Below are 27834 nucleotides of genomic sequence, written 5' to 3'. Positions count from 1 at the left end.
CCCCAGCACACCTGGCAGCTGACCACAGATGCACAGGCCATTGCACCCGAGATGAGAGGGGCCAACCCCTGAGCCCAGTCCAAAATACCAACCCTCAGAACCATGAGCTCAATGAACGGTTGTCACTTCAAGCTACTGCGCTTGGGGGTGGACTGTTAGGTAGCAAGTGCTTACGGAACAGAGTGTGGCTTCAACGTGGCTCCTGCCTGAAGCATCCTGAGGGTCACTCTGACCACTGGTGAGTTTGCCGTGCCACCCCCACCTATGGGCTGTGGCTCCAGGACACCCCAGGGTGCACTGCCGGAACACCCCCTGCGGCAGCAGTGAAAGGGTCACTGTTGCATAGTGTCTTTGGAAACAGCCTCGTACTTTCTATATTTTTTCAAATACCCTGAGGTCTCGACAAGCTTCAGACCCATGTTTCTCCAGTTCCCTTCTGCAACCATTGGTCACTCCTCCAGCTGAATTCCAGGCTGGCCTCTGGACTGACCTTTGTCCTCTGTGTCCTCACTCATGTCTTTGAAGGGCCTGGACGCTCCATACATTTTGCATTTCAACACATAGCAAGATACCCTTCCTTTGTTTCTTGGAGTGGTTCAGTTTAAGCATCTGCACACTTTTTGACACCCACTTTAAGTTCAAACCATTTGCTGGGATACAAAATAGGCAGCTGAGAGAGACACCACAGAACGCTGAATGGCACGGCTGAGCTTGTGTTGGCCTAGGGGCTGGCACATGCGGCGGCTGTGGGGTCTGCCTTGTGAAGCCTCATTAGCTGGGAGCCATGCAATACCACTCAGGGCATGGCAAAAACCAAGCACTGTGCTTGAGTTAGTAAAATATTTCAAACCAAAAGGTGCCAAATGTATTAGTGCACTTCAAGGTGACATCAGCTGGGGTATATGACCACTGCCAAGGCATATTCCAGCCCAGTTTCTGCCTGTTGACAGTTCATTGATTCACTCCTTCAAATGTTTATTGAGCACCTACTACGTACCAGGCACTGTGCTGTGTGTTGAGCATAATCAGGTGACCGGCTGTTCCAATTTGCCTGGGGCTCAGGGAATTCCCAGGAGGGGAGCCTTCAGCTTTAAAACAGTCAGTGATGGAGTCAGCGGTGCTGGTGTCTGGGGAACAGTGTCTCCAGCAGAGGGAACAGACAGTGCAAAGGCCCTGATGTGGGGGCAGGCCTGGCACACTGAGGCTGGCACACAGAATCTAAAGGAGCTGTGCACCCAGCCTACCCAGTGATATTTTGTGATTCTTTCTGGATACGTCTTTTATTTCCCTGGGTCTTTATTTCCCCACTCGCAAATGGGGAGAACAGTGTCTGGGGAGGAAACAAACTAAAATTGTAGACACCAGGGGCACCATGCTTAGTTAAATGACAAGTAAGAGCCTGTCTTTTTTACTACTGTGAATATTACTCTCCTCTATGGCCCATGGGAAGAGCAAAGCTGAAAGCTTTGTAGGTGGCTGAAGACGGCTAATGCAAAGGTGAGAACCTTCACCCAGGACCACCCTCCCTCCTCCATGGATCCCTACTTTGAAGGTGACCTTGACTGGCTAAAAAGTATCCCAAAAGCAGCTCTTCCCAGTATGGGCCTGGCCACACTAGGGGTATATCAGGATTCCTTCCAGCCTAGAACACATACAATAAAAAGGTACATGGCACCACAATATACAATCACCTGGCAGGCCATACACAGTGAAATACGATGTGAAATAATGTAATTGGGAATATTGCATTTGTGGCAGTTTATGTTTTATTCAGTTAATATAATTACCCAGGAAAATAGCAAATGGATGCAGTGGTTAACTCAAGGAAAGGGTCCCAAATACTGATGTGATTCAGAGTCTTCCAAGAGTTAATCTCTACATATTAAACTGCCCATTGGAAACAGAATGTGTGTATAGACACTCTTTGTCAGTACGCACAGCGTGCACACTAAATGCAATACACAAACGCGTGGTACAGGGCCTGGGAGTCCCACTCAGAGCGTGCGTCACATGAGAACTGTGAGAGTGAGCTGTGGCTGCGGACCTGGCGGTGGCCAGAAGTCACACTTCCCAGACCCTCTCCATCTCTCAAAGGTGCCATCCTGCTCAGAGTTGTTCTTTCTTTTAATTTGTTTTTAAATTAAGGTACAAATTAAATACAGTCAAATTCACTCTTCTGAGTGTAGCATTCTATGAATTTTTTACAATCAAGATATAGAAGCATACTGTCACACCACCCCCAAAACTGCCCCCTGCCCTTGTGGGCAGCCCCTCTCCCAACCCCAGCTCCTGGCAGCCACTGGTCCGTTTTCCAGAAAGTCATATAAATGGAACCATACAGTAAGTAGATTTTTCATTCTGGCTTCTACCTTTAGTATGATGCCTTTGAGATTCACCTAAGCTGATGTGTATTTCAGTGGTTCACTCCCTGTTATTGCTGAGCTTTATTCCATTGTGTGGGTGTTCCACTTCCCCTCCCCGCCCAGGGCAGGGTCAGGACTTCCACCACCTCCTGTTGGTAATGAGGGCACACACCCAGCCTATCCCCACCCAGCAGTGGTGAGGACCCGCCCCCACACCAGCCCCCACCTTGGGTGTCGATGGAGGCCAAGCGGGGAGACCGATCTTCTTCCCCTACTGATGCAGTATCAGAGAAAGCCAGCCAAACCAGAGTTTATTAAGATCCAGACTCCCAAAACATAATACGCAAAAGTCAAAGTTTCCATTGAAACCACTCATTGTACCAAGAACTAGGAGATCTCAAGTTGAATGCAAAATGACATTCAACAGAGGCCAACACCAAGATGGTGTTAGAATTATCTGACAAATACTATAAAGCAGCCATCATAAAAATGCTTCATAAAAATACAAATATGCTTGAAACAAATGAAAACCAGAAAGTCCAGCAAAGTAATAGAAGATAAAAAGAAGAACCGAATGTAAATTTAGTACTGAAAAAAAGAAAAACCCCACAATGATGGGCTCAACAGCAGAATGGAGGGAACAGAAGAAAGAATCTCTGAACCTGAAGATAGGAAAATAGAAATTATCCAACCTGAATAATAAGGAGAAAATAGACCAGCCAAAAAAAAAAAAAAAAAAAAATGACCAGCCCCTCAGAAACCTGTGGTACTATGACAAAAGATATGACATTCGTTTCACTGGAGTCCTGGAAGAAAAGGGGAAAGGGGACAAGGCTGAAAAAGTACTCAAAGAAACAATGGCTGGAAACATCACTTTGGCAAAAGACATCAACCCACAGATTCAAGAAGCTGAGCAAACCTAAACATTATAAACCCAAAGAAATCTACACCCAGACACATCATAGACAAATTTCTGAAAACCAAAGACAAAGAAAAAAATCTTGAAGGCAGTGAAAGAGAAATGACATCTTACCTAGAAGCAGGAACAATTCTAAGGGCAGCAGATTTCTCATCAGAGACTTGGAGGCCAGGAGGAAGTGGCACAACATTTGTCAAGCACTGAAAAAAAGAACTGTCAACCTAGAATGCTATACCCAGAGAAAATATACTTCCAGAATGAAGGGGAAATCAAGACATTCTTAGATAAAGAAAAACAAGGAGAAATTGTCCCCAACAGAGCTACCCTAAAGCAACAGCCAAAAGAAGTTCTCCTAACAGAACAGAAACCATAAAGTGAGGGATCTTGGAACATCAGGAAGGAAGAAAGAACAATGGAGAGAGTAAAAATATGGATAAATACAGTATTTCCTCTTAAATTTTCTAAATTATGTTTGACAGTTGAAACAAAAAACTGTGACACTGTATGTTATGTTCTCAATGTCTGTAGAGGATATATATGAGGCATTTACATTATGAATGGAGGAGGGCAAAGGGCTATAAAGGGAGGTGCAGTTTCCACACTTTAGTCCCAACAGTCAAATGATAAGGCACCTGTATTTCATGTCACACCACATAATGGGCATGAGGATGCCCAATGGCACCTGTCGCAACCTCTTCTGCCTTGCAGCCTTGGCCTGACGATAATCTGTTTGCAGCCTTCTTGGCATAGAAACAAAAGTCCGTGCATGGCCTGCATGCAGCCCACCTGTGGCCAGGGGGTGGGGTTGGGGGGATCCACACAGAGCGGCCACTCCTTCTGCAAGCCCCACCTCCCCCCCACTCAGCCCAGACTATCAGTGCACCCCCACATTGTCTTCTAGGGACTGCCTGCCCCTCGCCTGCACTCCATGGGTGGCCTAATGTTCACCAAGCACCTCCAAACAAGCTCCAGTCTGGCTAAACCATCAATCTCTCTGCTATCTGGTGGCCAAACCACACCTTCTCCAATGAGGACAGAACCCTTTCCAAGCTTGTCCTTTCTTAGGGACTCCCCCAGCCCTAGGGTGCCATCTGGAGTTTTCTTACCTTGTGGAGTCATTCTCACTCATGGTTATTAATTCCTATATTAAATCTCCCCTCTGCAACCTGTGGTGTGGTTGTGTGGCTTCTGTCTTCTGACTTGACACAGACTGCTGAAGAATCAGCACTGGGAGTGGTCCCTAGAGAGGGGATTGGGGGACTGATTTGGACTTGAGCACACAGTGGTGCATTCTTTGCAATATTAGGAATGAAACAGGAGACAGCACTACAGACGCTGCAGATATCAGAAGGATAAGGGAATACTGTACAAACAACTCTACACACATAAATCTGACAACTTCGATGAAATGGACCAATTCCTCAAAAATCTCAAACTACCAAAATTCACCTAATATGAAATAGATAAATTTTAACAGTAATATAACAGTCAAGTAGACTGATTTTGTCATTTTAAAGCTTCCATAAAAGAAATCTCCAGGCCCAGCTGATTCCACTGGAGAATTCTACCAAACATTAAAGAATTAACACCAATTCCATTCAATCTCTTCTGGAAAATATAGGGGAGGGAACACTTCCCAATTCATTTTAGGAAGCTAGTTTTACTTTGACACCAAAAACCAGACACAGTACCAAAAAGAAACAAAACAAAACAAGACAAAACACAAACTAACATCTCCCATGATACAAACAAGAAAATTCTTAACAAAATAGAATTCTGCAATATATGAAAAGAATTATGCACTATGTGCAAGTGGAGTGTATTCCAGGTAGGTAAGGCTGGTTTAATATTCAAAAAATCAACCAATGCAATCCACCCTATTATCAGGGGAAGGCAGAAAAATGACATGATTTTATCAATTAATGTAGAAAAAGTTTCTGACAAAATTCAACACCAATTCATGATATAATCTCTCAGAGAAATAGAAATAGAGCGAAAATTTCTTAACTCGATAGAGCATCAACAAATACCTCCAGCTAACATATTTAATGGTGAATAACTGAATGTTTTCCCCCTTCAGATCGGGATCAAGACAAGGTCTCCTCCTACCACTCTTACTCAATATAGTCCTGGAAGTTTAAGCCAGTATAAGAAAGCAAGAAAGGAAATAAAAGACATACAGATAGGAAAGGAAAAAATAAAACCCTCCCTATTTGCAGATGACATGATTATCATAGAAAATCCCAAGCAATCTATATACAGAAAAATCTCTAGAACTGCTAAGTGAGCACAACTAGGTCACAAGATACAAGACCAGCATAAAAAACCAACTCTACTTTTATTGACCAGTGGTGAACAACTGGAAACCAAAATTTAAAATACAATACTGTTTACATTCACTCCAAAAATCTATATACTTAGGTGTAAATCAAACAAAACATGTGCAGGACTTACTGGCTGAAAACAACAAAATGCTTATGAAGGAACTTAAAGATCGAAATAAACAAAGGCACATGTTGTGTTCACAGACCAGAAGACTCAAAATAGTAAAGAGGTCAATTGGGAAATTCTCCCCAGATTGACAGACAGGCTTAATGCAATTCCTATCAAAATCCCAGGAAGAGATTTTTTGGACCTGGAGATTATTCTAAAATATATATGGAAAGGAAAGGAACTAGAAGAACTCAACCAGTTTTGAAGAATTAAGTGGGAGGAATCAGTCTACCTGATTTCGAGACTCATTACATAGCTACTGTAATCCAAATGGCAGCAGTGGTGAGGGGACGACTGGACGTGCAAGGGCAAAAAATAAGGAACGTCAACCAACCCATGCTCCTTATACAAGAATTAACTCAAGGTGTAAAACAGGCCTAAATGTAAAATGCAAAACTATAAAACTTTAGGAAGAATTAGGAGAAGCTCTCCAAGATCTTTTTGTTAAGCAAAAAGCTCTTCGACTTGACACCGAAAGCATAAGCCATAAATGCAAAAATGGATTCACTGGACCTCATAAAATTAAAAATGTTTGCTCTATGAAAGCCCCTGATAAGAGGATGAAAACACTACCTAGAGGCTGGGAGAAAATATTTGGAAGCCACATGTCCAACAAAGAACTTGTATTTAGAATATACAAAGAATTACAAAAATTTCACAGTAAAACAGACAAAAAATCCAATTAGAAAACAAGTGAAAGACAATGAGAGACATTTCACCAAAGAGTTTAAACAGAGGGCAAATAAGCACATGAAAATATATCAAATCTCAATAGCCATCAGGAAAATGTAAATTAAAACCTCAATATGGAATCACTACACACCTATCAAATTACTCAAATAAAAAATAATAAAGATGCTAGCAAATGCTGGTGAAGACGTGGAGAAGCTGGGCCTTTCTCTCAGGTGTTGTTTGTGGTACTGTAAAGCAGTATGGGCCTTCTGGAAAACAGTAGGGCAGTTTCTTTGAAAAATAAAAAATTAAACCTGAATCTACCACTTGACCCAGCAATTGCACTCGTAGGCACTTATCCCAGAAAAATGAAAGTTAAGTTTGCAGAGAAGCCTGTCCAAGAGTGCTCCCAACAGCTCTACTCGTAACAGCCCCACATAGCACTCGGCCCAGATGTCCTCCAACCAGCTGAGGCCCTGTGCTCCGTGGAAGACTACGCAGCAGTAAAAAGGAACCACGTATCAATGCCCGCAACAACTTGGATGACTGCAGAGAACCCTGCCGAGGGACAAAAGCCACCCCGAAGTCCACAAACTGCCTGATTCCATCTACCTGTGAGGACGGCAGAGGAGGGCAGGAGGAGGGGCTGTGGCCCGGAGGCTCCTTGTCAGGTGTCAGTGCCAATATCTTGATGGGGATTTTCAAGCCATTGGGGCAACTGGGTAAAAGGTGCACGGGAGCCCTCTGTGCTGTTCCTTACAACAGCCTGCGTGTCTATGATTATCTCAAAACAGAAAGATTAACCTGTGAAAACATGAATAGAAATAGATAAGTAAAAAGAGAGAGAACTGAACGAGGAATGCCCTTCCCTGCGTGGGAACCGATGCTACTGAAGGTGCGTCGGGGGTGCGAGCCTAGCTAGGGGGGCGCTGACTCAGCACGGGGCTCCCAGCCTTGACATCGTCCTCTTTACACCAACTCACTTCTTTTAACTTCCGTGCCCTTGTATACAAAGGGAAGTGGGCCTCACTGCCACACATGGCGAGACCCTGCCATTGCTACGACACAAGTGGTCATGAAGAAATGACAACCAGAATCACGGAGACCTGCCGAGGCGCCCGGGCAGCACCACAGACGCCCTGAACCGGCAGCCGCTCGCCACCTCCACCCGTCACACTCAGGGGCGCAGGGCACTCCTCGGCCACCTGCAAGCGCCTGACCATCAGTAAGTCGCTGGAACCCTCCAAGCCACCTTCTCCTCATCTCCAAAGACTGGGTGAGGCAGTAGACGCCATCCACACGGTGGCTTCTATTCTTCCTTCCAGCAAACCCAGACTCCCACTGCCTCTCGGGGCCCTTGCCATGGTCAGTGGGCTCTCCCACGACAGAGATCTCCCAGCAGGTGCCCCCCAGCCCTTCACGGTGCGGTCCCCTGCCATAGGCCACCAGGCCACCGTCAGGTGTGTCCTCTGGGGTGTTGCTGGGCCGTGTTGCCTCTCCTTCGTGACCCCGTACCCTGACATCCCAGTTTAAGTCCAGCTGACCACGAGACAGCCGCCAGAGTGGGCGTGCGCCCCGATTGCTGTTAGCCTTGCTATCCGCGGGCCTGGCTTCCAGCTGGGGCCACGCAGCGAGAGGCCCGTTATTTTAAACCGGCCCTGACGTGCGCGCTGTTCTCCCCAGTGAGCTGTTGTTCTCGTTTTTCTGGGTTGCATCCTGTCTCTCACTGCCTTGGGACAGATAACATCTCTTGTTTCATTCTTACAGAAAGATTTGCTGCGGGAAAGGAGAAGCACGCTACCTCTCAGAACACGGGCTCTGCTACTTATCTGAGATAGCCTTCAGCTTGCCGGTATTTTGGATTCCGAGAAACCAGATCTGGGTATAAATACATGGCCCACTGACCCTTATAAATCTCACTGAAAAATGCTCCCCTTGGGTGGCTGATCCGTGCAGCTGCTATAAATAGTATCTCTATCAAATACCTTGATATTTAGATTATACTGTGTATTTTGTTTTTAAAACTCTTAGCTGAAATAACTGGCGTTTCTAACCAATTCACACCTTTGGTTTAATTAGGTCCATCATTTTAAAAAACTGTTTATGAAGCAACAAGTTTCTGATAGGTTGTCTTTAAGTCTAGAACATGGACTGTGGACCTGGTTCCTGACAGTCATTATGAATAGCAGTAAATATTTTGACAAAAGCAACAGCGGTTAAGCGCACAAGAGAATTACTGTGAAGCAGGTGAGGCCCCGCTTTACACAGATTTTTTTTTTTCTCACTGCGTGCTTGAAGGCAAATGTATCATTAGGATCGGGGGATAAAAGAGTTGGTTTCTTTTTTCAACCGACATCTCAGATATATTTCCTTCATGGAGCACGTTACCTACCTTTATGATGAGTGGTGTATTTTCAGCCAAAGATGTTCCAATTCAAACGCAAATGACCCGGTGTGAGCCTGAAAAGACATCCAGAGACCCAAAGGGGACAACAAAGTTTGCCACCCGGAGGAGGACGGAACCCAACGGCTCCTCCTCACACTCTCCGAGCGGAGCCCACCACTGGGCCGAGAATCCAGCGGCTCCTACCTGCAGGCAGCATCACGGGGCGCAGAGGCTACGTGCACCTTAGAAAAGAAAAGAAAAGAGAAGGGGCCCCCATTGCCTGGTCTTTGAGTCAACTCGGTGTTTAACCGAGAAAAACACCGGTTCTAAAGACGGAGACTCAAGCAGAGGTGAAACTTGGGCTGACTCAGAAATAGGAAGTAAATTATTTTCTATACATTACTTAATGCACAGTAGCAAACTTCAGAAAACAGGAAGAAAAAGAAACAGAGAAAAGAATAGAGGCACGGCTCAGGGCCTTGTTCAGTAATTGCAATTATTGATCAATAACCCACAAACAGAGGCAGCTGCCCAGTAGCCTGGGGGTGCACACACTGCCTCAGGAGGGCTGTCGCTCCAGGCCGGCTAGTAGAGATCAGGGCCAGGGGGCTGCTCCCCTGGCTGTGTGCTTGGAGTGAGCACGTGCAGAGCGGGGGTAACCGTGGAGGCTCCCCAGGGCCCACAGTGGGCACCCCCATTGCATGTGGTGGTGGTGGGAGCTCCCAGCCAATGAGCTCTGTGATCCCACCTTTACTTAAATTTTTGATATTTTGTTCATCATGGATTTGTCTGCATTTATTTTTATTTTTAAAATATGACATCAAAATGTCACCTTGAGGTAGGAGGGGGGATGATTTGGGTATTCTTTTTTACTTTTTTTTTTTAATTCTTATTTTTACTTTTTCTGGTATAAGGAAAATGTTCAAAAGATAGATTGGGGTGATGAATGCACAATTATATGATGGTACTGTGAACAGCTGATTGTACACCACGGATGATTGTATGATATGTGAATATATCTCAATAAAACTGAATTTAAAAAAAAAGGTACAAAAAAAAGTCACCTTGAATACTTTTCTCAGATGATTAAACATAGAATTACCATATGACCTGACAATCTTGACGATACCACTCCTAGCCATATACCCCAAAGAATTAAACGCAGGGACTCAAACGGATACTTGTACTCCAATGCTCATCGCAACATTACTCACAAGAGCCAAAAAGTGGAAAAAAACCCAGGGTTCATGAACCCAAGATGTGCAGATAAACAGAATGTGCTCCATCCATCCAATGCAATATTACTCAGGCATTAAAGGAAATGAGCTGCTAAAACATGGAAGAACCTTAAATCATTATGTTGCATGAAATTAGCCAGACGCATAGAACAAGTGTTGTAAGACTCCACTTATACCAACTATCTAGAATAAGCAAATTCACAGAGACAGAATGTAGATTAGAAGGTAACCAGGGGCTTGGGAGATGGTTATTGCTTTACAGATACCGAGTCTGTGTTTCGAGGGATGAAAAAGTTTTGGTAATGAATGGTGATAATAGCCCCACGCTGAACGTAATTAATACCACTGAATTGTACTGGGAAAAATGGTTAAAATAGGAAATTTTGTGATCTATATGTGTGTGTGTTACCCCAACAAACTTTTTATAAAAATTTAAAAATATAAACTATCTTGATTACTGCGGTTTTGGGTGCCCCCTTAATTTTGCTCTGAAGGCAAGTGCACTGGCCCCGCCCTACTCCCGACACTGATCCTGCTTTGGAAAGAGCCAACATGGGTGAGATATAGGGTGATTGATTACTCTTTAACTCTTTGAGAAATACAATTATTCTAAGTGTGGGAAACGTCTCTACTGAAGAATATTAGCTAATAGAAGGAGACTGATTTGTGGGTCAGGGAAGGTTAGAATCAAAACGGGCTGTGCAGAAAGTGGTAGTAGGTCAGCCAATGTTCTCAAATGGGTCTTTTTTCCACTGGGGAGGGGATGCTTCTTTGCCCCACTTTGCCATCAGTAATAGCCAGCTGGTCATGGATCCAAGCCTCATCTTCAGCTAGGATGAGTTTTGGGGGTGTTTCATCCAGCAGCACGGGCCCCAAAGTAAGCTGGACTTTGGAAGAACCCAGTGATGCAGATTTGTGCGATCCCTGCCCCTTCCCCGGGTCAGCGAGCATCGGTGTGCATCAGTGAGCACCAGTGAGCATGTGCGTGCAAGAGACTGCCGGAAGTGCATGGCCAAGTGTGGAAAACAGACAAGTGCACAGCCAGCTGCAATGCAACTTGTCCACGGGAGTGGCCTCAGCTGGGCCTGCTGTGTGGCACAGCTACCTCCCTGCCCCCCACTCCCCATACTGTGCCCTTTTCCCCATCCCTGCCCCTCCCCTGGGGCTTCCCTACAACCCAGCAACCAGGGAGTAAGAGGCCAGCACAGGAGCCTGCTCCAGCTCTGAGACCAGTGTCCACTCTGATTTATTGGTGCCTACCCCTTGCCGGTTGTTCAATACTTTAAGTATCTCCCCAGGCCACAGAAGATATATAAACAAAACACTATGGGAGCCCAGAGGTTTGGGGACGCCTCCCTGGGGGAAAGGCCAAGACTGGGCATTGCAGGATGCGTAAGAGTTTGAGGGACAGAAGAAACAGCAAGAGGCAAGCTGGGGAGGCCTGAAAGAGCCCAACAGAGCCAGGGACTGGCGAGTGCTCTGCTGTGTGGAGGTTGCGGAGGCAGGGGGTGTCTCTGGGGAGAGGGGCTGGCACCAGCCTGCAAAACACCCAGAATATCCTGAAGAGACCAGCCTTCCTCTCAGACTGGGGAGAACCCCCGAAATCTTCTAAGCAGGAAGGTGCAGAGCTTACGGAGGAGGAAGGTGGGGGGAAGCTGAACGAGGAGGCCCCAAGCAGGAGCCACACCCTCCTCGCAGGCTGCTGGGTCAGATGTTCACCCCACTTAACCCAGGAAGCCCCCAGGAAAGAAGGTCTCACCACTTCCTGAAACCCAAAGACGCCGATCTGCCGCCTTTCTCCAAAATTGCCATATTCACGCACTTTACCAAGGTAAATTAGTAAGAAAAGTTTCCTGTACAAGAGCTACTTAAAACCTTTGAAGTTGATTAAAATCAAATATCTCAACAGATGAATGGATAAATAAAATGTGGTCTCTCCATGCAACGGAGAATCATTTGACAATGAAAAACAATGAAGTTCCAATACATGCTTCAACATGGATAAGTCTTAAAAACATGAGGTTAAGTGAAAGAAGACCACATATTGTATGATTCCTTTATAAGAAATGTCCAGAAGAGGCAAACGTATAGAGACAGGAAGTAGATTGGTGGTTGCCACAGGGAGGGGGAGAAACAGGGGACCCTTCCGGTAATGAAAATGTTCTAAAATTAGATGATGGTGATGGCTGCACAACCTCGTGAATATCCTAAAAACCACAGACTCGTACACTTGAAAAGGGTGAATTCTATGACATGTGAATTATGTCTCAAGAAAATAAATAGATAAGCAAATCTCCCCCCTTCTAATTTTTCTAAGCACCATGATATCTCTCGACTCTCCTGAGTATGCCACAGTATGCGTTAAGCCCATGACAACAGTCATCAAAGAAAAGGAAAAATAGATTCCAAAGGATTCTTAATTTGTCTTCTTGGATCTTTTCTTTTTCCCAAGGGAACAAAAAATGTATGTGTATGTCTATATATATGTACATACACACACACATATATATACACAGATACACACACACACTCACACATATATATACACATCTCACATGCCAAGAGCAAGGCTCATCTGGCAAACTGGCAAACTGCAGTCTGCTTGACAACAAAGCTACCCCGGGCACTTATGATTAAAACCAGTAAAACCAGAGACGGCAGCCAGCCTGTGTGCCCGAGACAGGTGTGGGGTGGGGAGCAGCTCACTCCAGGGCACTGCCACCCGGAGAAGCCACAGCCAGAGAGAGAAAAGGGTGATCCTCTGCCTTTGGGGTCCGGTCCTGGGACCTTCCCCACTCACACAGCCGAAAGCCCGGGGAGAGGGGTCACCTGCAGCCGAGCTAGAGCCCTTTTCTGAAACTGAGAGCAGGGCCCCCCGGGCCCCTGAGTGCTGGGGCTGAGCAGGACAGCTGGGCCCTGGGGACCCGGAGCGGCCGCACCAGCAAGTGGGGTGGGTGAGCCAAAGCAGTAGTGGTTCCGGGGAGCCCCTCCGGGCTCGTCCTGAGGCTCTGAGCTTCTGCCTCATGCTGTTGCCTGCCTTCCCCTCCCCCACCCTCAGTGACCCTCTTTAAAGGACAGGACGGGGCCTAGAACAGACCCTGGCCAAGCGGCCGCCCCAAAAGTTGGGTCAAATAAGTGAATGTGTGTGGACGAGTGATTTTTTTTTAAATACTCTTGCACATACCACACATCTTAACTTGGTGGCTTCAAACAACAGAAGGGCACTGTCTCAGGGTCCTGGGGCCAGAGTCTGGAATCTGCGGGGCAGTCTCCTCCGTGGCCTCTTCCTGGCTCCAGAGGGTGCCAGCATCCTTGGCTCCCATCCCTGCCTCTGCCGTCACGGAGCTCTCTCCCCTGCACCCGCATCCAACCGCCCCTTCGTGAGGACACAGTCGTCCGGGATTAGAGGCCCACCCTAGTCCAGTTTGGCCTCACAATAGCTAATCACATCTTCAAAGACCCTATTTGCAAATACAGTTTTAATCTGAGGTTTGGGGGTTGAGACTGGAATATGTCTTTTCAGGGGAATACGGTTTGTGAAGAGCCAAGACCACGCAAGACGGTCAAGCCAGAGGCTCCGCTCTTCCCTTCCCAATGGACGGGACGCACGGGACGGACAGCTCGCAGCACTTCTCTTGTCCCGTTGCTCCATCCTCCCCTGGGTCGTGTGGCCTGCATGTCATACGCGAGTGTGGGGCATCTGTCTGTCGGTCGCCTGCCACACCCTCTCACACCCATGCACATCTGTGGCATGACGAAGCGAACCAAATCCCTCAGAACCTCCAAGCTGAACCCAGGCATTGCTTGGAGAGCTTGACAAACTTAGAGACCAGGTGGGACCTGCCTGGCCTGGCAAACTTCAAAGGCTCCAAGGCCCGGGCTCGCGCCAGTGCCAAGTGTTGTCACGAGCGGGGGGGGGGACGGCGGGGACAATGCCCGGCCTTTCACTGAAGCCTGTTCCCTTATCAACACCCCCCCACCTTGCTACTGGCTCCACTGTCAAAAGAGGTTTGTCATCACCACTGTTGCCAGTGAGAAACGAGGTTGTACCTGCTGTGCCCTCCAGAAAAGGGGCCCTCCGCAGGTGCGTGACCCTGAGCCCATGGCAGCTGTTTTCATCCCTGTGCCTACTGCAAAGTGCCCCTCCTCGAAGTGACATTGGATGAGTGCCCCATGCAATTATCTGTCTGCACGCCGAGGGCCACTTCAACGGTGTTTTTATTTAAAGCCTGATGCATCCAGCCAGTTTCTGATTATCCACAGTAATGGGGGTCAAAGAGCAGCTGACTAATTGAAACGGAAACTTTATTCCAAGCGAGAGTTTCTCTTCTCTCCTCCTCCTCCTCTTACCACAGCTCCCTAACTAGGAGAGGGGCGCTGCTGGGTGGCGGGGGGCCTGGGCTGCACGCGCAGAGCCCAGCCCTGGCCAGTACTTGCAGGGGGTGGGGGGTGGGATGATGGGCGAGGGCTGGAGCCCATGGGCACCTCACTCCCTACCACACAGCTGCGGGCGCTTTCCCTTATGTTTACAGCATAGTTCTTTAAATTGACTTGCTTTTATCATTTAATTTGCCCTGTGCTGTAACATTTGATGTGGTCACTATATATTTTTACAATAAACTTTTTTTAAAAGGTACCACCTAACTATGGAATATAGTCAACAGTAATAGCTTAATATTCTTTCATCAACAGTACTCAATGTAACCAAGTAATGGGGGGCGGGGAATAAGGGGTATGGGAGGATTTGGGTTTTCTTTTTTATTTATCTTTTTTTTCTGGAGTAATTAAAACACCCTAAAATTGATCATGCTGATGTAGCACAACTACATGATGATACCGTAAGCCACTGATTGTATTCTTTGGATGGTTTGTGTGGTATGTGAATATATCTCAATAAAGCTTCAGTAAGAGAAAAGAGAAAGAAAAAAAATAGGCACCACGTAGCCCTGGATCGGGCCCTGGACCAGAAAAAGAACATTAATGAAAGACTGAAAAAATCCAAATAGTGGATTTTGGTACCGTGGTACTGTCAGCTTCTTGGCTGTGGCAAAAGTCCCACCGTAATGGGCAGCACTGACCACGGGGGAAGCTGGGTGAAGGGTACACAGGAAGTCCCTGTACTAACTTTGCCAACTCTTCTGTAAACCTAAAATTATTCCAAAATTTAAAGTTCGTGTTTTAAAAAGCCCCATGTGCAATGACGTCATGTATCTCCAGGGGTCTGCATGACAGCCCGCAGGAAAGGCCGGACCCCACGCCGCCTAAGCCCCGTCCGGCTCTGAATTTTCCGATACCACAAGCAGCAAGGGATGGGCTGGACCTGAGCTTGCTTCTCTGTCCCAAAGCCCCTCTGGGGGAGGCTGAGTGAGGACGAGGAAGAGGGAAAAATCACATCACCCCGACCCGGGGCCCGGAGGGTGCAGAGCGGGCAGAACTCTGCCAGGACAATGTCCTTGTGACCCATGAGACAGTTTCCCCCGGCCTGTCCCCTCCCGGTGCCGCTCAGGCTGCTGAGGAAACAACCGCCCCCAGGCCCCGGCCGTGGGAAACGGCTCCCAGCGCGCTGACGGGGACAGCTCCACCGAGCCGGCTGCGGGCACGCGTCAGGCCGTGTGACTGGGGCGCTTGCGGTAATTGCCTTCCGCGGTTCATTTCCCCAAACCAGCGCTGCCGGCTGCTCCTCGCTGCGTCACCTATAATGAAAGCGCCTGAGTGACAGACGAAAGGCGAGGGGAAGGCAGGGCATTTTGTTCCCTACAAATTGTATCCCTATTTAGGAAGACGCGACATGGCTCCTGAGTACTTGGCTAGCAGACTTTTAATCATAGAGTGTAAAAATGAAATCATTTCCAGCACCTGAAGTGATTTTGTTGGCATCGCCCACTGTTTTTGTAGATTAATTTTTTTGACCAGAAAGAACAAGCCTTGTATTTCAGCTATAACAAGAAAAACTGGCATCCCCCCCTCCTCTCGCTGCCAGAAGTTTCTTATGTAAGGAGTTTGTTCTTTTATTCTTTTAAAGGGAAGAGTTCACCAGTCCAGATGGGGAACAAAATGGTGGGGCTAAGACCCCACCGCACCCCAAGCCTCCGGAAATTGGCTCATCAGCGTCTTCTGGAGATATTTACAAAAACAAAATGCTTACACATTTCAATAAACAGATTAAAACACAGATTTGCATATTAGCCTCTGCCAGCTGCTTCTCCAAGCCAAGAACACTTTTGTCCTTGTGGAGCCAAATGATGTTCGCTCCTCAAATCCAAGTTGCTGGACCCAGAGACCCTGGGCCCTTCCCAAGGATTTGCTTTTCTCTTCCTCTTGGCAGCCTCTCGACTCTTGTCCCAGCTTTATTTTTCGCTGTCCTGCCCTCCAGGTGTGCTCTCACTGCAAGTCCCCTCAAGTCCTTTCCAGAAGGAGGCAGAGCTCAAATTGTAATCCACCTGGTTTCCCCCCGGAGCCAGAATTCAGAATCCCACCCCCACCCAGAGGGGAGAACTGGCATGACCCAGGAGTCTTTGGGGGAGCACCAGGGAAAACGCACAACTCACCCACATGGCCTTCAGCTGACCACTTCCCACCCCCCGAGAAGGGTTTTCCAACATCTCTCCAGGCCCACTCTGAAGATGGAGTCTTCCCAGTGGAGGAAGACTTAATCCAGGGTCCCCAACTTCTCTCTTCCCAGTCCTAAAGGAGGGGCACCTCCTGGGACTTAGAGACCCACCAGTCCGGGAATAGCCCTCTCCTTCCTCCTGGCTCTGCTTGGACACAGCTACCAGGCCACGGTTCTCCCGCACCCCCAGCGCGGCAGCGGGGCCTTCCTCGCCTGAACGCCACACAGCCATCCCCAGTAAGAGCACCAGGGAGAAAACCAGCCGGCCACCCCTCATTTTAAGGATTGCAGAGCAGAGAGGGGTGAGCGGCTCGTGAGGTGGGACCAGAGCCCACACCATGACCCACAGACCTGAATTCTGGCTGCTACTGCGAACAGTGCAGTGTGCACACGTGCCAGCAAGGAGACGCATGTGGGTGTGCACAGCCCGAGGGTGCCAGCCTTTCCTGCTTTCCCACCCACCAAAGAGGCCCTGCCCTCTGCCTCTGGGAGAGCTTTGCCTTTTCCTAGATTGACTTAGTCTTTGGTGTGAGGCATAATCAAGATAACTGGAGAGAAAAACAAGAACAAAAGCCAAAAGGCAGGTGCAAATTTGGAAAAAGAAATGAAAGGAGACAGCTCCCCTCCCCAGGTGTCAGGGCAACGGGGCCTCCAGCTGGCCTCCAGCTCACCAGGCACTCCCTTGTGCAACAAATATTTATTGTGTGCCAACCAGGTCACAAGCTCTCTGCTCAGTGAGAAGGACCAGGGGAGAACACGACAGGTGAGGTGTCCCTAAGATGACCCTAAGTTAGAAAACACATACATGAGTAGGGTGGTTTCAGATAGAGGTAAGTGCAACGCAGAAAGCCAAGCAGAGTGGTGTGTGAGGGTGGTAAGGGAGAAGGACGGAAGGGCGACTGGGGAGGGATGTGAGTGCTAAGAGTCGGCCATGGAAAATCAGAGGAGGCAGTAGGTGCAAAGGCCCTGGGATGAGAACACACTCGGCAAGGAAAGAAAACCTCAGGTGGCGAGTGGGTCTCCAGGGGTGGCAAGTGGGTCCCCAAGGTGACTGCAGAGAGGAGACAAAGTGCTAGGAGCCGAGGACAAGGGCCTGTAGGGCACCGAGGATGCAGAGCATCTGAGGCCTCCGGGAGAGATCTCACTGTAAGGACCGCAGAACTTGCACAGAGCTGAGGGAAGCCACTGCGAGAACTATCACAGTTGGAACACAAGGGGGACATTTCACAGGGTTGGAAGAAGAAGACTACTGGAGTCACCGTGGGAGGACAGAAAAGTGGACGGAGCAAAAAGGAATCTTGCAGAGTATTGCTCTGGGCCATGCTTTCGCTTCACAGCTTCGAGAAACACAGGCAAAGAACTCGAGTTATTTTCAAATTGCTTTCTGTCGGCGGCACCGAATTTTGGGCTCCTACGGCCACGCCATGACCCACCACGTGGGCATTTGGTGGGATTTGCCAGTACGGGCCGATACGCATGTGTGTGTCCCTGGAGAAGTCCTACCTTCTGCAAGCGTGAGTCGCTCTCTCCCCGGAATGGGAAAATGAGAGCCAGACTCTGCTTCAAAGTTGTATCCTCTCTGAGGCATGGCTGACTCCCCAGGCAGAGGCTATCACCTCAGGACGTCCCGGAGGGCCAGGCACTGTCTTCCCCGTGAGGCCTTAGCACCGTGCACTGTAGTGATCCTTTATAGGTCTCTCTCCCTCACTGGGCTGGGTGCTGTTGATGCAGGCAACGTTTTAACTCCAAGCCTGGCTCCAGGTGGGTACTCGGTCAGCACTGGCCGAATGGGGCCTCGCAGCTGGGTCGGGAGAGCAAGGCCTGTTCGTGGCTTTTCCGAAGAAAGAGATCACTTTGGTTGGAAGCAGCTGAGTGGTCATTCCCTGCCTCTTCCTTCTGCAGCTTGGCGTGATGGGCAGCCAGGACCACCGATGCCCCCTCCACGGGGTGGTCAAACCTGCTCGTCCAGCCTCTCGGTCAGGGCGTGGCAGCTGCAGGACCCTGGCTGCCTGGGTGGCATCCGGCATGATGACGTGCTTCTCCTTGGACCCCAGAGCACAGCCACTCAGGGAAGCAATCCGCTGCCCCTGCCAGGCCTTCTGCCACTCAGGGGCTGTCACCTTGTGAAGTGCACTGGGTCCGGAGACATGAGCCCCACAGGAATCAGGCCTTGGCCTTCTCAACAGTCAGGCAGTGGGTCTTCAGTGTGTTTAATATCTCATGGCCTTCTTCTGTCCCCTTTGGGTCCTGTTTCATGGGATTCAGCCGGGGCCTGCAGGCTGGAAGCCAAGACACATGTTCTCTGAGGCAGGGGCAGTGGGGAAGCCAGGTGGGGTGGCGGGAGCAGGAGCAGGTGCTGGGACGAGGACGGTGGTGGACGCTGAGTGGGGTTTTGATCAAATTGTACGGGTCATAGTTGGCCAAAGCCCAGATCCCCTCCACCTTCATCCTGGCCCCACTCGAATCCATCCTCCATCCCATAACCACAGGGATATTTTTCAAGTCCAAATCCTGTCCACACATCCCTACACAATTAGCACCCTTCATGGGCTCCCCAGGTTCCCAAGTCCAGTGAGCTCTTGCCACTGCCCCCCTCAAGCCCCTTCTCTCGTCCCAGCCACACAACAGCCCTTCAGCACCTCAAATTGCTCCCTGTGCGCCACGCTCCCGGCTGAAACGCTCCTTCCCTCCCCCCACCCCACACATCCAAGCTCAGTGATGCCCCTCCCTGACCACTTGGCTCCTTTGCACCCCTCATGACTGAAATTAAACAATTAAATGCATAATTACTTGCTTAGCAAGGCAGACCCCACGGGGCAGGGAACTTTCTGGCTGGCCCTCCAGCTCCCAGCCTGCTGCCGGGCATGGAGACCCCCCAATCCAACCCGACCCAGCTCCCCGCAGCCGGAACACCCTTCCTTCCAAGGCCCGTGTGCGATGCCTGCCCAGCTACCAAGGCGGAGCCCAAACGCTGCATCCTCCACCAGGGCCTCCCCAGCAAGAAGGGGCACCCCACCCTGAATCTCACAGCACATCCTCTGTGGCCCTCTTGGTGCACAACTTTGCACCTTCCGGAGAGGATTTAGCTCCTTTTACTGACTTCTAAAACCTTCAAAGGAGAGGGACACATTTCTGTTTTTAGTGTTGTAGCTCCTGAAGCACCTAAGATGACTAAAAGCCAAAACTGATGGGGGAACGTGCCAGGGGCACCACCGCACCTGCACCTTTTCCGGAGAAGGCACAGAGGCTCGGAGAAGTGAAGCGTCTTGGACCAGATCAGTCAGCCCAGCACCGGCGAAGGCCACGTGCGACCCCAGCCAGCTGCCCAGGCCAGCAGGCTCACCCACCACCCCACCACCCCAGGACCTGCCCTCGCCCTGCAGAGAGAGGGCCGGGCAGCCCCCTCCCCTCCAGGGTCCCGGGCTCAGTGCCTCGCATGGAGGCCATCTCCCCACATGCAGGGCTCCACTGGCCACAAACTCTCAGGCCAACCCAGAACTCTTCAAAGTGGGGCCCCGTCTCCAGAAAGCCCACGCCCAGCGTCCAGGTTTTCATCCAGCCTTGACTTCACCGGCAGGGCAAGCTGAGTGGCAGGGAGAGGGTGTTGGCTGCTTGGGTTGGGCCTGCCCCAGGTCTCACTACTTCCGGGCAAATCGACTTCCTCCTTCCGAGCCTCACTTTACCCGCCTGTCCAGTAGCGACAGTGACCACCGGCCCACATGAGGATCCAGTGCAGATGCTCTCCAGGGCCCTGCAGGCAGCAAACACCAGTCAGCGTGATTCTCTCCTCCATCGTCCCCCATCCTGGGGCACCTCCGCAGGAAGACGGCGAGGGGAAGGGGCTGCAGCCCCCTCCTCCCCTGAGCGGCCGACTCTCGGGGGGGCCTTCCCACAGGACAGGAGCTATGTGGCCACCCGGGAAGGCACGTCACGGTGGCAAGTCAGGCAGCATCAGCATGTCAACTCCCGCAGCTTGGCGCATCCACCCCTCGCATCCTCGGCCACGCAGGGGAACACGTGTGCTGCATGCACACGCACACACACACGCTCACCCCACCCCAATCCATGTGCCTCAGGAGCTGGAGCCACTCCAGGGCCCAGCGGTTCTCGGCTTGGCACCCCTGACCCTGTCGGAGCCCGTGGGGGCGGAGCGCACGGTCCCTGTCCAGGCAGGCGAGCCCGCAGGTGTATCGGCCTGAAGTCTGTATGCAGCGTCCGGCCGTCCTGGTTCTGCTCAGGCACCTCCCAGCTAACCTGCAATTCCTGCTCCTCCAAAGCCTGGTTTCCCTCGCTGCCCGCACCTTTCCCGCCCTCTGCCAGCAAGTCCTGAGCAAGGCGACGGGCAGGCCATGGCACCCCAACCTCCCCGGGCCCCTGTTTCTCATCTGGACAACGAATGACAACGCACCTCTGCTGGGCAGAGCCAAAGGGATCAGGCACATAAGGCAGCTGGGCCTGGCGAGTGCCCGGGACCCCCTGGGCTTTATTATCACCAAAGATCCAGGCAGCAAGGCCGGACGGAGAGGTTTGTCCCAACGCTCTCTCCAGATGAGGTTTCAGAGCCTCCTGTGGTGGGTTCCCTGCACCCGGGTTACCAGGTGTAGCAAAAAACATACAGAATAGGCCTAACTGAATTTGCGTCTCAAAGAAACAATGAATATTATTTTAGTATGAGTATGTCCCGGGCAATATTTGGGACATACTTACCCTAGACAATTATTCATTGTTTACCTGAAATCCCCTTTTAAACTGACCAAACTATATTGCAGCTGCAGCCCTACCTGGGATCCAAGGACCACTGGCTTCTCTTTTTGCTAATATCCTGTTTTCCCGCGGCCTTTACCTAAGCCCAGAGAAACGCAGCCTCCGTTTCCTAAATGTCCAGCTTCCCAACTTAGGATAGGAAGGGAGGGCAGAGGCCACAAGGGAAGCAGGTTGAGAACCGCAGGGGGCAGGGAGAGGGAAAGAGAGAGTGAGAACACGTGTTTCCTAATTTAGTTTGAAATCTGAAATCTGTTCCTCTTTGGTCTCTTTGGTGAGGAGCCGGCGGTTATCAGTGCGAACGTGAGGCCGTGTTTCCTGTGGCGAAGGCCACGTGTGTTTGCATCAACAGGGCCGGGTTTCTAGAGCTTCTCTCAGGATGTGAGTCCGCTGGTGGGTCACAGAGGAAGTGGCGAGTGAGGCCAGGAGGCCGAGAGGCCAGGGGAGGGGCTGCTTCCGAATGGGGGGTGGGGTCCGGCCCTGGGGGACCCTGGAGAGCTTTCGCCCTCCACGGGGTGCGCAGGAGCCCCTCCTTGAGCCCTGGGCCCCGCTCCCCATCCCACGCGAATCAACGGGGCCCCACACAGAATAGGGTTGTGACAACTGGGTCTTGCCGGAATCGTGACTTTGGCTAAGAGTGGCCGTCGGGGAGTCGCGAGCTCAGGGACCTGGGTTCAAGGTCCAAGCTCTATTGCTCACTTAGGAGCCACATAAAATGCCTAAGACTCAGGCACGAACCTCGCATGGGGTGACGCTGCCGAAAGCACCCCCCTTACGCCCGAGGGCTCTGCCGTCCGTCCCTAGGATGGGCTGAGCCAGACCCTACCAGCTGGGATGCACGTTCCTGCAGACTGCCACGAGCCATTGCTGTGGGGAGACGTGTGCGCTGCCCAGGACATCAATTTTCCTTCACGATTTGGGGGAGAGGGGAAATGCCATTTTGTAGGAAGACCGATGGGTTTATTACAGAGCATAATGCAAAATGTTTGTTTTTTTAAGACAAAATGAAACAAATTAGAATTAAAATAAATGTAAGAAGGGAATTGCACATGACCGTTTCCCCTCCATTAAATGGAAGTGTGTAGGACGGCTGCAAGGACCGAATAAAGAAAATACAGCGCAGGGCACACGGTAAGATCTTCTTTCACTGGAACTTTGCTTGCCGTTGAGACAGGGCTGGTGAAGAGGACCCTTCATCTGATCTTGCACTTCACACCTCCAGGCGCATAAAGAGGTCACAGAGAAGCAAACGCACTCTGGGTCCGGGGCCCAGCACAAGCTTGCAGCTGATTTCCTAATGTCAGCCTCTGGTCACACAGAGGACAGAGGCCTGAGAGCCACATGCCTTGTCTGATGGGTGGAGATGGCCACACATCCCATACATCTGTGGCCAAAGGCTAGACCAGCCGGTAAGGGCCAGAGACCCTTGTTACCGATGGAAAGACCCTCCACTGGTGCCACCCCTCATGGCCTGAGCATGGGCACTGCCAGCCCAGAACAATCCGCCTGTGCCTGCCTCTCTCAGTCTGAAGGCTGTGGTCAAGGTGGGTGGGCCTGGTGGGGAGGGCTGGGATGGGTGGGCTCACGATCTCTGGGTCAGCTGCCCGAGCCGAAGGATGGCCCAGACCCTCAGCGTGTGAGCCCCGAGATCAGCGCCCTGCCGGCTCACACCCACCCTCTGGGTGGTTCTGGCCCTTCTTCTTAAGAGCTTCAGAAACTCGGGAGCAGTGATGCTCCTGGGGACCTGGTCATGAGCGACTGGCAGCACTCTTTCTCCATCAGTGGAGAGGAGAGCTGGGTGCACAGAGAGGATGGGGACTCTCCCAGCCAGCCTGGAGAGCTCACCCCAGGCCCCTGTCTTGGCTGAATCAACCACAGTTGACTTATGAACAAAACGAAGGGTACACAGAAGCCCTGACAATCGTCACTCAGCAATCAGTAGTCACTCAGTAAGTCCACGATAGCAGTAGAAGATGCTGAATAATTCAAGAGCGGGTAAGGGATGTCTCTTCTAATCAATGCCCAGGGTGCAGTCGGTGCTTTCTTATTGACCTAATAATTGCTGCAAATGTACAAACAGAGCTGCCCCAACAGTTCAGCCCGCGCTGGGCCCCCCGTGCTTCCTTCTGCCTCTTGCTCACGCTGGCTGTTACCCTCTGTTATCACCTCAGGAAACAAGGCGCTGTGCTCATGCTAACTCCTGCTTTGGAATTGCTCTTCCGATTTACAGCCTCGGCCCCCGAACACAAGCAGACATTTTCTGGGGTAATTAGCCTCGACACACAATTTTGGCCAACATCCGATCAACCCCAGTCACGTAATTAGTTCCTACTAAAATATTACACTTTGTCTAAACTATATCAGAATACGTTCCCTGGTTATGAAACCAACTTTGTGAAAATCAGTGTTGTCTGTGGCTCCGGGACCTCATTTTTCTTCCTCGTGGTGGGAGACTTGCCCCCAAAGCCTTTTTTTTTTTTTTTCCCAGCTCCATGTCATGATCCAACATCTCTTTTTCCAATTTCAGCCTTTCCTTTTTGAAAACAAAGCACGACAACTTGCAATTATCCCTTGGCCAGTGGCCAGACATCCAAGGGCCGGGATCATGGGATGAACGGATACACCTGGCAAGTTCAAGGTCAGCGAGGGACATCCTGGACACATGTTCGCGTGGGATTCCAGACCCCGGAGGGCCGGAGAGTTCCCACCCCGAGGGCCGGCTGCCCCAGCTTGCGGGACACGGTGAGGCCCTTTGGAACATGTGGCTGAAACATGCCTGTGACATTAATTAATGCCAGGCAAAATGGAACGGCAGATCTTGGGAACTAAAAATAGAGCTATGCCAACTGATTCATCTTCTGACTGACTGCGCAGAACTGGGAGCTTTTCTATCTGCTTCTCTTCTACATCACGGTCTTTCTTTCTCTCCATCTTTGTTGTTCCTGCTCCTCGTTTAGAGGTTAAACCTTCCAGAAGAGATGTCCCCGCTGGGCCACCCTCTGACCTGCAAACATGCTTGATAAGCAAGGAAATCCTTTCTTTTCCTGGCTCACAGGACTGCGAGCCATGTAACTTGTACTGAATATTTTCCATGCGGATGCTTCTGCCTGTTGCATCATACACAGAACTCTATAGTTTCCCATTCCAGTCCGTTCTATTTTAAACTTTGTTGATTTCTACTGGGAAAGAAGCCTGTTTCAGACCCATTAAGTGGACAGCTGCGTCTGATTGCTTCTGATTACCGGGCGTGGGGCCACGAGGAAACAGGTTTCCCAAAACCCCTTGGATGGCCCAAAAGGTAAGGGTCAGAGGTCACTCTAGGAAGGAAGGGTCAGCAGCCCTTCAGGGGAAAGCAACAGGCAGCCAAAGGCACGAAAACACCTCAACCCACATCTCAGGCTCGGGGGGCTGAAAGGTGGAGGCGGCGGCTGGAAGCCCCCCTGGCTAAGGAGCTCGCGCAGGGCCTGAGTGGGGGCTCGTGTCAGGGGCCTGCGTGTGCGTGACGAAGCATCCACCATGCATGCCTGGGAGAATCCCCCGGGAGGCAGCACACAGGGCTCCCTGCCCACGGTCCTCTCCTCCGGCCTTGCCTCCCAGACCTCCAGGTGCACAAAGAAATCACAAAGTCCCCTCTCACCTTTCAGTGGTCAGTCCACAGGCGGGCGGGGCTGCCGCGCTCTCCCGACAACCGGTGGCTCTGATGAGGCAGGAGAAGTCTCCCTGCTCGTCCCATGTCTGCCTGCCTGCCTTCTCCTTATGCCTCCTCTAGAGAAAACCGAGTGCTGGAAACTAAAAAAAGAAAAAAAAAAACACGTGTGTGTGGAGGGTGGTGGGTGTTTGGGGTGCCGGGCGGTGGGGGGTGGCCGAGGGACACCGGGGGGTGGGTTTGCAGCCTGTTCTGGGGTGGGGGCGGGTTAATGGCCGTGGCTGGTGAGATGACTTGCCTGCCAGAGCTCGGTGCCACCGCAGCTCCGTGTGTGGGCGTCAGCAGCTACACGGCTGGGTTTCAAACCATTACACTGAACATTTGCAAACAGATAAAAAAACAAAACCATCCGGTACAAATGGAAACTTCTGTTTTCTTTTCCTTTTCTGCACTCTGTCCCCTTTTACCGCTCCTCTTGGGTTGCTGAGAGGAGGGCGAGGGTGGGGGCTCTGCTGCTTCTGGGCTCCTCTGGTCCCATCTTTTGCAGCCGTATCACCCCCAAGGCCACTGACATGTACAGAGAGGTCAAGTCCAGAAGCTTTGGGAGGGTCCAGACATTTGGGCAAGAGGTTCTCTTCTCCAGGGTGTCGCTCAGCTCCAGCCGGCGAGAGCCGTCAAATCAAACGAGGGCTGGGGCAGCCACACTGGGCAGTCTCGGATCCTCCCAAGTCTCACAGCTAGCAACGGCCCTAGTGGGTAAACGACACTTTACCTGAGACACCCCATGGAAAGGAAAAGGGTCCTGTGGTCAAATTACTTTGGGAAACGTTGCATCCTGTACTGCCCTGGTGTAGCCTCAGGACCCATTAGCAGGTAAAGGCTCTGAGAAGTCCTGCAATAAAGAATGCTGTGTAACTTTCTTTAATCCAACATGCGTGAGAGCTACGATGAAATTACTCCCTCGCCCGCAGCACCAACTACGAAGCATCACACACACCATCCACCCACGAGGCTGACTTGACCCAAATCAAGTCTTCCTAACCAGAGAGCAAGAAAAGGCAGGAAAAGGCAGCGCTGGGACACGGGGTGGGTCGCAGTTTAGACCCTCAGCTGCCATTAACACTGGAGCACGGGCAGCGAAAGCTGAAGTTGAGACCGTAGTTCCGCAGCACAAGGAACATCAAGCCACGCGTGGTTTCTTAGGGCTGAGGATGGCTTGTCATCCGGACGCCTTCTGTCTCTCCCCAGTGCTCTCCTCCTCACTTCTCAACCCCAGGAACGGGGTCAGCCTGCGGCCAGAGAACTGAAACAAGCTCACAAGGTCAAGGGGTGGGTGTCCACTGAGTCCCACAGACTCCTAGGGCCTCCCTGTCCAGACCTCGGCCAGACCCTTGTCAGATCCTGTCCTTCAGGCTACAAAATTGGGGAGGCAGCTCGGGAGGCAAGAAACACATGAACTTGCTAAATCAGAGCTTTCGTGTTAGGAAGCTAAGGGCAGGAGGATAGGCAGGGAAACTGACACAAGGGACAGGAGAGGGAAAGATGACACACTCTGCCAGATTTGGGGTACCTATGGGCCATCAGTGCAAGCCGGGCAAGACACTAACAGACTCTGGTTCTCCAGCTCCCCACCTGGGGGGCCTTGAGCAAACCCTTCTCTTCCCCAGATCCTCGGTCTCCTCGTCTGCCAAGGGGGTTAAGCGAATGGATCTCAACCCAGGGTGAGTCTGCCCCCCCCCAACCACCCAGGGGGCATGTGGCAGAGTCTGCAGACAGGCTGGGGTTTTGCAACTGGAGGGGGGCTCCTGGCATCTGATGGGAACACACCAGGTTGCTACTAACATTCTACAAGGCACAGGACAGCCCCCACCCCACCCCACAACAGAGAATTATTGGGAACAAAATGTGAATAGTGCAGAAGGTGGTCTAAACAGATCCTCCGGTCTCCCTCGGAGGGTTTCCCGAAGCTCCAGTGAGAGAATGCATGTGAGAATTCCATGCAAACTGGGATGCCATTGTCATGTATTTGGGAATAAAGAGACTTTTATATAATTTAAAGGACATTCGATTTCTTGTTGGGTGGCAAGATGGAAGCAGGTAGAAAGTAGAGTGAACTCGATTGGTAGCAACTTCAGACCAAAAGAGAAAAAGGCTGCTTGCCTTAGCAAACACACCAAAGTACATGATGTTTTTAAAACAAGAAAAGAAGAAAAAAGAAAAGAAATGCCTTCCTCGTGCTTAAGTACATTAGATAACTTCAAGTCTGTGTGAACAAAGTGAAATGGGTATAGAAGAACTTTAAAAAGCTTGCAAACACTTCATTGGGTAACAATTTGTAATTAGAGCATTTTATAGAATCCATTAAAGAGGCTTTAAACAAAGCTGAAAATCATCTGTTAACTTTTACTCTGAAGGAGGCAAACTGGGGTGAGCACCACACTAAAGTGCCTGGTTGGTTTAGGATTTTTTTTTTTTTTTTTTTTTTTTAGGCAACTCTCCAGCCAGAGGCTGAATCCTGCAATCCGTGGCACGTGGCACATGATTAGAGGCCAATAGAAAGAGAAAGTGAAATTCAAGTTCAGATGCACGTTCCAGCTGGCTGCCTGGCCTTGAAGAAACACTGGCTCCATCTGGGGCTGGCTGCCTGGGCAGCACCCCCAAGGCACTTGGAATCCAGACCTCAGCGACGGAGAAGTCCCAGGGCTGTCGAGCCCTGGAGAGGCAGCTGAGGCTGGAGCAAGAGAAA

At 50.5% G+C, this 27834-nt stretch overlaps 1 protein-coding gene across 5 annotated transcripts in view; it reads right to left on the bottom strand.

The window, feature by feature from the left end:
- The window catches only part of ZNF831 (zinc finger protein 831), a 97232-nt gene extending 72023 nt beyond the window's left edge, over positions 1–25209 (bottom strand). For 2 of the 5 annotated variants that reach the window (XM_037811862.1, XM_037811867.1), the window contains exons 1-2: positions 8840–9005; positions 7060–7251 (exon numbers count right to left, since the gene is read on the bottom strand). The gene's annotated coding sequence lies outside the window, so the exon portion shown is untranslated. Of the gene's footprint in view, positions 1–7059; positions 7252–8839; positions 9006–18184; positions 18961–25079 lie in introns of those variants that run through there. The other 3 variants (XM_037811866.1, XM_037811864.1, XM_037811865.1) reach the window with 3 other exon arrangements.
- Positions 25210–27834: the final 2625 nt, after the last annotated feature.

The sequence above is a fragment of the Choloepus didactylus genome, chromosome 19, assembly GCF_015220235.1.
Source record: "Choloepus didactylus isolate mChoDid1 chromosome 19, mChoDid1.pri, whole genome shotgun sequence".
Classification (NCBI taxonomy): Eukaryota; Metazoa; Chordata; class Mammalia; order Pilosa; family Megalonychidae; genus Choloepus; species Choloepus didactylus.
Note: the sequence above shows the minus strand (reverse complement) of the source record. Positions and strands in the feature narration are given on the sequence as shown.